Source organism: Styela clava, chromosome 7 (assembly GCF_964204865.1).
Source record: "Styela clava chromosome 7, kaStyClav1.hap1.2, whole genome shotgun sequence".
NCBI lineage: Eukaryota > Metazoa > Chordata > Ascidiacea > Stolidobranchia > Styelidae > Styela > Styela clava.
Window position 1 is genome coordinate 11,783,865 of NC_135256.1, and position 8,941 is coordinate 11,792,805.

General features: G+C 36.5%; 1 pseudogene; it reads right to left on the reverse strand.

Moving 5' to 3' along the window:
* Positions 1–7,119: 7,119 nt before the first annotated feature.
* Positions 7,120–8,686, reverse strand: LOC120327499 (inorganic pyrophosphatase pseudogene; annotated as a pseudogene).
* Positions 8,687–8,941: the final 255 nt, after the last annotated feature.

Sequence of the window (8,941 nt, forward strand, 5' to 3'; positions counted from 1 at the left end):
ATAAAATACTATCATATATTTTTTGAACAACTTCAATCTAGACCAGGGATCTCAAACTCGCGGCCCCAGAGAACTTCCAGTGCGGCCCTCGAACGCTTAACAATAATTGTAATAGTATTTTGGAAGTTTTTTTTTTATCTAAATGTAATAGATTTTTCAAACCTTCTAAAGTGAAATTGATTATTCACACAGAAAACAATTTACTGAAAGTAGTTTTGGAATATTAATTTTTTTTGTCCACATTTTGACCCAATTAAGAATACACATCAAGCTAGCAAAAGAATACTTGAATAAAACACTTGAGTGATTAAATTAAACGCAAAGTACATGAAGAAGGTGGCATTTTCGAAGAAAATGGGAGTTGTAACATTTCTGCTCTTCACAAAATTCTGAAGCACATTGTTTAATTTGTCATATTTCCATCAATACAATCAAAAAACACAATAAGCTCAGCAGTCAATATGACAAATTCGAAGACCAACTTCGAACAGAAAATTTCCATGTGTTTGTATATTAATATAATTATACAACGACTTAGTTACTAAAAATCAGTATCAATAATAATTCAAGCAATCCTATGCCACGCAATGTAGTGCGAAATGTCTTGTCGAAAAAATCTGTCATTTGTTTTTTTACTGATCTATACATGAAATGATAAAAGTAACTTTTTTACATTACTGGAATTGATTAAACATTCGTAAAGATCCAGATAAACCCATGATCATGTGGCCTCGTTAGTTAGAGTTGGTACTATAAAATCATTTCAGACTGACCTTAGTATGCTGGTGACACAAAAAAGATGCCAAACGCCAGGACAAATGTAATTATTAAAACATTGAGTTTATACTGTAGTATTTTTGTTAATTTTAGGTTCATATATTTAGATTAAGTTATTTTTAGTGTATGTATTATTCTTCCCTTATTCAAAGCTTGTTCAAAAATGATTTTGATGGTTGTACATAGAATTTTACGATTTTTTATAATAAATACTGTAACTTGCAAATGTTGCAATAATAGTGGAATGCAAATATTAATATGTAATTGCATTTGAAATTGAAGAAAATAATAAAACTTAATCCAACTGTTTAGTTGCATCACAATATATGTCACAAACTAAAACTATCTTAAAAATATCTTTTAAGTATACATTATCAAAAACTGTTTGCGGCTCTTTTTACAATTTTCAAAATGCAATGCGGCTCTCGAAAACCCATGAGTTTGACACCACTGATCTATTCTAGACGATTCAAGCATTGCTTTGGGAAATTATATCACTTCAATTAAATTGAAATAATCTCGCTATATTAAATACAAAATCGTTGCTATCATAAAGGTAAACCAATTCAGCCACTCGAAATATATTGGCCTTCACAAAGCAATGGAGGCAAAATTGAGAGTTCATGAGCTATGAACATTTGTTCTTTTCTTTGTCTTGAACTTTTCATACTCCACAGCCCCTATTAATTTTTTTAATTTTAATTACCATGTGATGGTCATACATATCTTTAACTTGTATTTTCTGTCATGATGTATTATCTCAATGTGCCAAACTATTAATTAGTGTGCATATTTTGCTTCCAGATGACATAAATGTATTGTCATGTTTATTACCTCAGCTTGGAGTATTGACAAGAAAAAGGTGCCAGTAAATTAGGTAAAAAAATTTTCAACTCATTGTTATAATCAGAATTCACAATCAATAGGAATTATAAACAGCCAACAATCAGTGAGAATTATATGCGAAATCCCTCAGAATAAATTTGTCTAAAATCGGAGGAAGGCAAAAAATATAGGTAGTTTCCATCCACACAAGCATTTCAAGAAGACTTGCTCGAGCCAAACTAAGTGAGCATCGTCAGGTGATCGGTAAGGCTGCAAGTTGAATTCAGCCCTGCAACCTCCTGCATAGAAGATAATATTAATTAGTGGGCTATGAGCTAAATTCCTAAATTTAAACAAACCTATATACGATGCATTATGTACCAGCAATGTTACCTACGATTAACTGAATATGTAATATGTCTAATAAATTCACCTACAAAAGCAAGTTCGATAGGTGCAAACTTTGTGTTATGGAATTGTATCGCAGCACAGTTTTGTATGACACCCTCTTTAAATGAAATTTCAATGATTAAGCGCAAACATTAAAATTACTAACTTTGAACTTTGTCATTATCTGCACAATGTTCCACACAAATCTTTCCGCTATCGCGTTTGTAATCTTCTCTGATAAAAAAAAACGTCTATGATGTCCAGAATTGCTCTTTACAGCTTGCCTGTTATTCCAGCTTTCCAAGTAAGCAAAACTTCTTAGACATAGAGATTATTTTGTTTCGTTACAGGCGCAAAAAGACAGGTACTACACGTAAAAAAGACGCCGAGTAGCAAAAGCGAGCGGAAAACCGCGAAAGGCGACGAGAAATATGTGCATTGGTGCGTATCATGAAATATAATGTTTCGCCTGCAGTCTTATGGAGTGACGTCAGAGTTGCCTATCATGTTGTTTAATGTCATTGATGTCACTAACCAACATGATTATGATAGAAATTTACAAGCCATTTATTGTTATGCATGTTACTTATTGGGACTTTGGCATTCCTTGAACAAACGCGTCTCGCAACAAAGAATTTAAATGTGACGTAATAATGGACGATTGCGAGATAAATTGAATGAAAGTGTTCATCTTTTAAAGTTCACAAATACATTTGGCCTTGACTCTTAATATAGCCCGGCAGATAAGAGGCCTTTTTGGGCCCAACCTTGTTTTCGGACATATAGTTTTTTTTATTGTGATTATTCATCTTGGGGTCATTGCCCCTCATTTCTACACGGGTGTGGAGTTTGCAGCCTTGAGCAATTTTTTTACGGCTTAATATATATTTGTATTAGTGTTTCTCGTCAAATCTGTGTACCATAATGGCGCACAACCTGAACCCTAACCTGGTACACATACTATGTTCAGGTCGCCATCTTGGTGCACATATACGGAAGCACCAAATTTACTAGGGAATAAAATCAATAACTTTTAGGTATTTGTTGAAAAAAATCGTACCGAAAATATTTTCAGACGACCAAGCTTTGGTTCGCGACCCATAGATAGAGATGCTAAGTATGAGTACTTACAACTACAAGTATCCGATTCTTATCCGATTCCTCAATTTTCGACTGAATCTCGGTTTCGAATCTCGATTCCTCGACATAGCTTACCGAGAAAACATACCCGCTTAAACAACACTAACAAATCTAACAAGTTAGCGATGTTCGAAAATATGAACACGGAAGCTAAGTAGTATGGGTTTTCAATCTGTCACAGTACACAAAATCACATACAAAATAAACGAATCCCTTAGAGCCCACAAAAGATCTTGAAATGAATAAACGTAATAGCCTTCTATCGAAAATTACAATTTTTAACCAATGAAAATTTCCTAGCAATTGGTGCAGTAGGTAATACTAATGATAAAACATATCTTTTCATAACAAGAACAAAAAAATGAAATTGAAACAAAAATATAATAACGAAACGATTTGAATGTCCACTTTGTGTCCAAAATTACTGTCATAGTAAAAAGTTCAATTCGTCTTCGTGTAAGCTGGATCGGAATTTGGATACGGAAAGCTCCTCTGAGATAAATCCCGTTTCTGATGCAGCGGGTGTTGTTGGGACACAGGAGTACTTTTGGATGACAACTGCGATGTTTGGATACGTTTTTTTTCTGTTGCCACCATTGCAACATTTATTCCTGGGTCGCAGATATGACAAGAGTTCTGTCATTCAAATATATTGATATCTCAGCTGAAGCATCCATCTCCCTGGTCAATTCATCAATGTCACCGCCAGTCACTTCAGAGCTACCCATACCATCACTGATCAGATTTTCAATACACGCTCCATTATTTCTATATGGATGAGTTATTTCGTTATTCCGGTCTGTTGGACTGCAGACTGTTCCATCTCTGAGGTGTAAAATTTTCTACTTCAAACTACAAGTTTTTTTTAGATTTCTTGATACCCATTGCTCCAAGTAAATAGGAGTAATGAACGTAACAGATAAGAGAAACTATACAGAAATGGTCCAAATGTGGCTTCTGCCCTCAACTCGCGCAAACGAGCGAGAAGAACAATGTAGAGATATAGTTAAGTTTGCGACGTTGTAGCAAATCCACATATCAGTTTATACATATATGTGAAGAATTTGCCACAAAACATTATTTTGTTTTCTATCCAAGCATTCTATATTTAACCTCAAGAATCGATTCCAATGCACCGGAATCGATTCTACTCGATTCCATGAAGAATCGATTCTGGAATCAAATCCGGAGTCGATTTCGCCATCCCTACCCATAGATAGGGAAGAGTACTATTTCAAAATACCCGCTATTATTGCAATTAACAATACAAGCCTTCTAATGCAGTCGGTAGTGGTTCAAGTGGATTGCGCACAGTTTGTGCGCAAATATACACACGGTGGAGAACAGTCAGTTATTTGTTCAGCAAGGATTGTTATGCAGCGGAATGATCACGACGATGCAGTGAAAGATAATGCTATCACGAGAACACAAATGAGAAAATTGCCACATTTTATAGTATATCCCTGGGATAGAATGTTATTCATGTTTATGTCCAACTTTTGTAATGCGGCACCAAGTTTACTCTCAATCACAGCCATAACAAATCCACCTCTCTTCTCATCTTGCTTTTAGTCGACAGCTTAGAACGGAATATGATATTTACCAGATGGGAAGAAAAGGTAGTAGGAAGGCTTAATAGCGAGCGACCTACGATTTCTCATCCGATTGCCAGTCCATGTCGAGTTACCAATCAGTTACTTGTTCAGAAAGCGAGTCACGCAATTGGACCGCAATTAGGCTTTTCAAACTACCGAAGACTCTCAACACTTTTGCTTCTCCTCTACTATAAAAATACATTGATATTATTTATTCGCATTTCCGTCTGTTTGTTCGTGCTCCCTAATAACCGATCCGTGGCCTCCAAAAAGGCCGGGGTCCCCGTTTAAGAAACCCTGTCATAAACTAAAATAGGCGACCGTGCTTCTCTTGCCTGTTGTCATGCTACCCCTGTTTTGTAACTTGGTTTGACAGAGACCCGAGAGAACTACAAATATCAAAAAAGTGAGGCCAAAAAAGTTACACTACAATATAGTCAAATGTGCTGTATTTACGATAATATTTAACAGGTTTACCAAAAAGCATTGCATGTAAAATAAAGATCAATTCAGCAATATCTGCATAGGACTTGGTGATATGCATCTGTTGATGATTTTATGTGTTTGTTTCGGAAGTTTTTAATGACAGAATTAATTGTGAATGTTGAGGATGTTTCAAAAAAAGGTTGAATGAAAAAAAGTTTTCACAAAATGTCAAGGTCCGAGAAGGTAGAAAAATACTCCCATGTTTTTTTAATTTGATAACCACGGCACAGAACTTTCCCGATAAATATACGCAGCAATTGCAAGAGACAGAAATGCCAAGATGGGATTTCATCGCATTGCAAACCAATATTAGCGATTCTCAGATATATTCGCGCATTCTCATCTGAACTGCATGGAAAAGATTATACGAGTACATATCTACTTTGCAGCCAAACACTTGGAAAACTATGTCAGATAAGCGCCATATTATCGAATATTAGTAAAGGAATAGTACAATGGGAAAAACATATATAAGGCGTAACTTTCAGTAATATGCAATCAAATAATCTTATTGTAGAATATATATATATTAAAAAACATTTCGTCACGCAAAACCGCAGTCCAAAACTTTTTGTCTCTGACTGAGCTTAGATACCAATTGGCGCTCATGTAAACTGGTAAGAGGAAGGTTTCATATTGAAACGCCACGGGATGGAGCAGATGATATGAGTATCCATCCCCAAACTGTCATTTGAGTGGGTAACGTTTTTATTGCAGATTATACTGATCTTTTTGTATTAATAAAGATTTACTGGCATCACCATTTAAGGATGTCAAAGGATGAATATCAATAAACCAGTTGAAAACCAACACGCAAACTTACTTCCAATACGCGGTTTGAATGAATGAAAAAGCTGAAACTAGTATTCTTTAGAACAGCATACAAATTCTATGGGATGAAATCATACACAAAAACTCGTCAAAAACGTATAGGTCAATAAACAAGTGGAATTCGATGCATGTGCGCGTTAACACGCACAATCGAAGCACTCAAGAAAATGTGTGTGATGTACTAGTGATCAAAAGGTTTGACTCAACTATGTTGGCATAGCAGGTGCACATCTTGGTTTCGCATACGCATACCATCTACCATCTATCGGATATATTAATTTGGCCAAAGTCAATGCTGAATCTGAAAATTTCCAGTTCTTCCAAAAGAAAACACGTTATAGCCTATAACAAATGAGCAAAGGTTGAAGGAAACTTTTCACAGAAGTCAGAATCTATCACTTCGTATATCTTATATTCAACCATTAGTTGCATTCAGTTTCTCAGTCGCGTTTTGACGTTTAGCGATTTAAATCAGGGGTCGGCAACTTATGGCCCGATTTTTTTGTAAAAATTTTTTTGTACTTGGACAAACTCATCTACCTGATTTGCTATGCATAAGTTGCTATCAAAAAGGATTGGAAAACATCATAGCGACAGATGCAAAGCGAATCAGTTAGGTGAGTTTGGCCAAGTGTTCTGCAAAGATAAACAGCATTATGAAACGAAATATTCGAAATTTATAAAGCTTAATAACCTATGGAGGAAGAAAAAGATAAACAATTCAAAGTCGGCTTGGAAAAACAAAGCTCTCTCTGTTTAAAGCAATACAACGAAACTGAACAATACCTTTGCCAGTTTCGAGGCGGCAAAATAATTGAAGGACACATGAAGCAAACGTAGATACGGTTGCGGAAAATATTCAAATGGAGCTTCATCTAATCTTGGCTTCATCCAGCGTGCCGCCTGTGTGACAACCAATGGTCGAGTTCAGTTAGCTTATCAAAGAATAGCAAACTCTTGGATTGCTTTAATTACTTTTATTCAAAACAGAAACACATGTTCCAATTTGTCTACAAGAATCCGACATACAGAAATCGAAAATATAAAGATCAACTTTCGATTTAATATGACAATCACCAAAGCGAGATATCTGTATTTACAAGACTTCGTTTTTTATGAATTGAACAAAAGGTAAAAAGTGCATTGCGTAGATATTGAATTATTTAGCGTGCACCTGGCATTGTTCTACAACTTCCATAAATTGCTTAATCATAGATAGTAGCAGCAGTTCCACGCAGAAGGTAAATTCCTTTGGCAAATTAAAGTTGACCTTGAAGCAAACTGGTGTAGTACCACTTCTCAGCTTTTTCATCAGTAACCTCTTCTGCTTCGCCAAGTGCCGGTGCAGCTTCTAATATTTTAGTTGCGGCTTTACCATCAATTTTGAAGTTGCTGTCCCTGCAGCAAATGTTTTCCATGGCAAAATCACATTTCAAATTTCCGGAATGACTTTCAACCCAGAACCTATGAGTTTCAGCTATTGTTTCTTCAGCGAATTCACGGTCTTTATAATCTCCATTAAATGCAAAACAGTTCGCTGGTTTTCCATCTGGTATCTTGTAAATTTTAAACCATTCACGAGTGGCATCCAAGTATCCAGGTTTCATCTTCTCAACATCTCCAATTGAATTTATTTTTGGAGCGTCTTCATCGTTAATGTTGATTCCTATCACTTTCCAGTCAGTTTCTCCTTCATCAATCATGGCAAGAACACCAACAACCTTTACTTGAATAACTTCACCACGCTTGCAGATTTTTGATCCAATTTCACAAACATCAATTGGATCATTGTCACCACACTGACCTGTATTCTTGTCTTTGTGTCCTGGGTTTTCCCAAGTCTGTGGAATTGCTCCATAATTCCAAATATATCCTCTGTGTGGAAAGCAATTAGCAACATATCGGAGTTTCCCCTTTTTCACATCTTGTTTAATTGGATTTAGACTCTCTTTTGTTGCAATTTCCATCTTGCTGTTCGTCCATCTTGGAACCTCACAGACCATATTGTACACTCGTGGTCTTTCCGAAACCAGCCATGGAATGTCATGCAAAGGGGAGATGTATTGCCCCTCGCTGTTTTTATAGTATATTCTATAATCAAGCGTGTTTGGACGTCCTCTTTCTTCAGCGACATAAGACATGATTCTTGATATATTGGTTGAATTATTCGAAATTACTCGGCAAAATCATCTATGCACGAAAGACAACATAGACCGTTGCACAGGCGTATATTATTATAAAAAGCCTGCTACGCAGATTTACCGTAACTTATGCCATGGAAAACAAAAACTGAGCACCCCGCCCTTCACTGAACAATCAAAGGCAATTCCGAGATTTAGAGACGCGGCCGCAACGGAAACGTGGCCGGCGCCGCAGACGCTGTGAATGATTCAATCAAACTTGATGTACCAGTTACTCGAGCAAAGTCCGTGCAGAGCTTAAACTAAACATCTATTGTACATCAGTGTCGTCTGTCGCGTTACGCTACGGTATAAAAGCATGATGGTGTTTACTCAAAACTTCTCTCTGAAATAGGCCCGAACAAGCAACTATTGAGATATGAAAAGTATTTATTCGAAATTATTTGCTATAAACTGAACTCTGTACCTCTTTAACATACCGTATATGCTCGTTAAACCGCCCGATCTGGATTAAGGGCTCGTTCGAATAGCCGCCCGTGTGAACAGAACATAAAAATAAATAAGGGCCGGTGCGTGAATACCCGCCCGATGTAAAAGCTGATTTTTTCAGTGGTAGAGAACAATGGGAAATAAGAAGCGCTTTTGTCACAACGCTGTTGAGTTTTAAGCGCTGGTAGATAACACTCACGCCTTAGGCGTCCTGATTACGTAACACCGTGGTTCTCAAACGTCGCGACGCCCAAGTGCGTCGTTTCA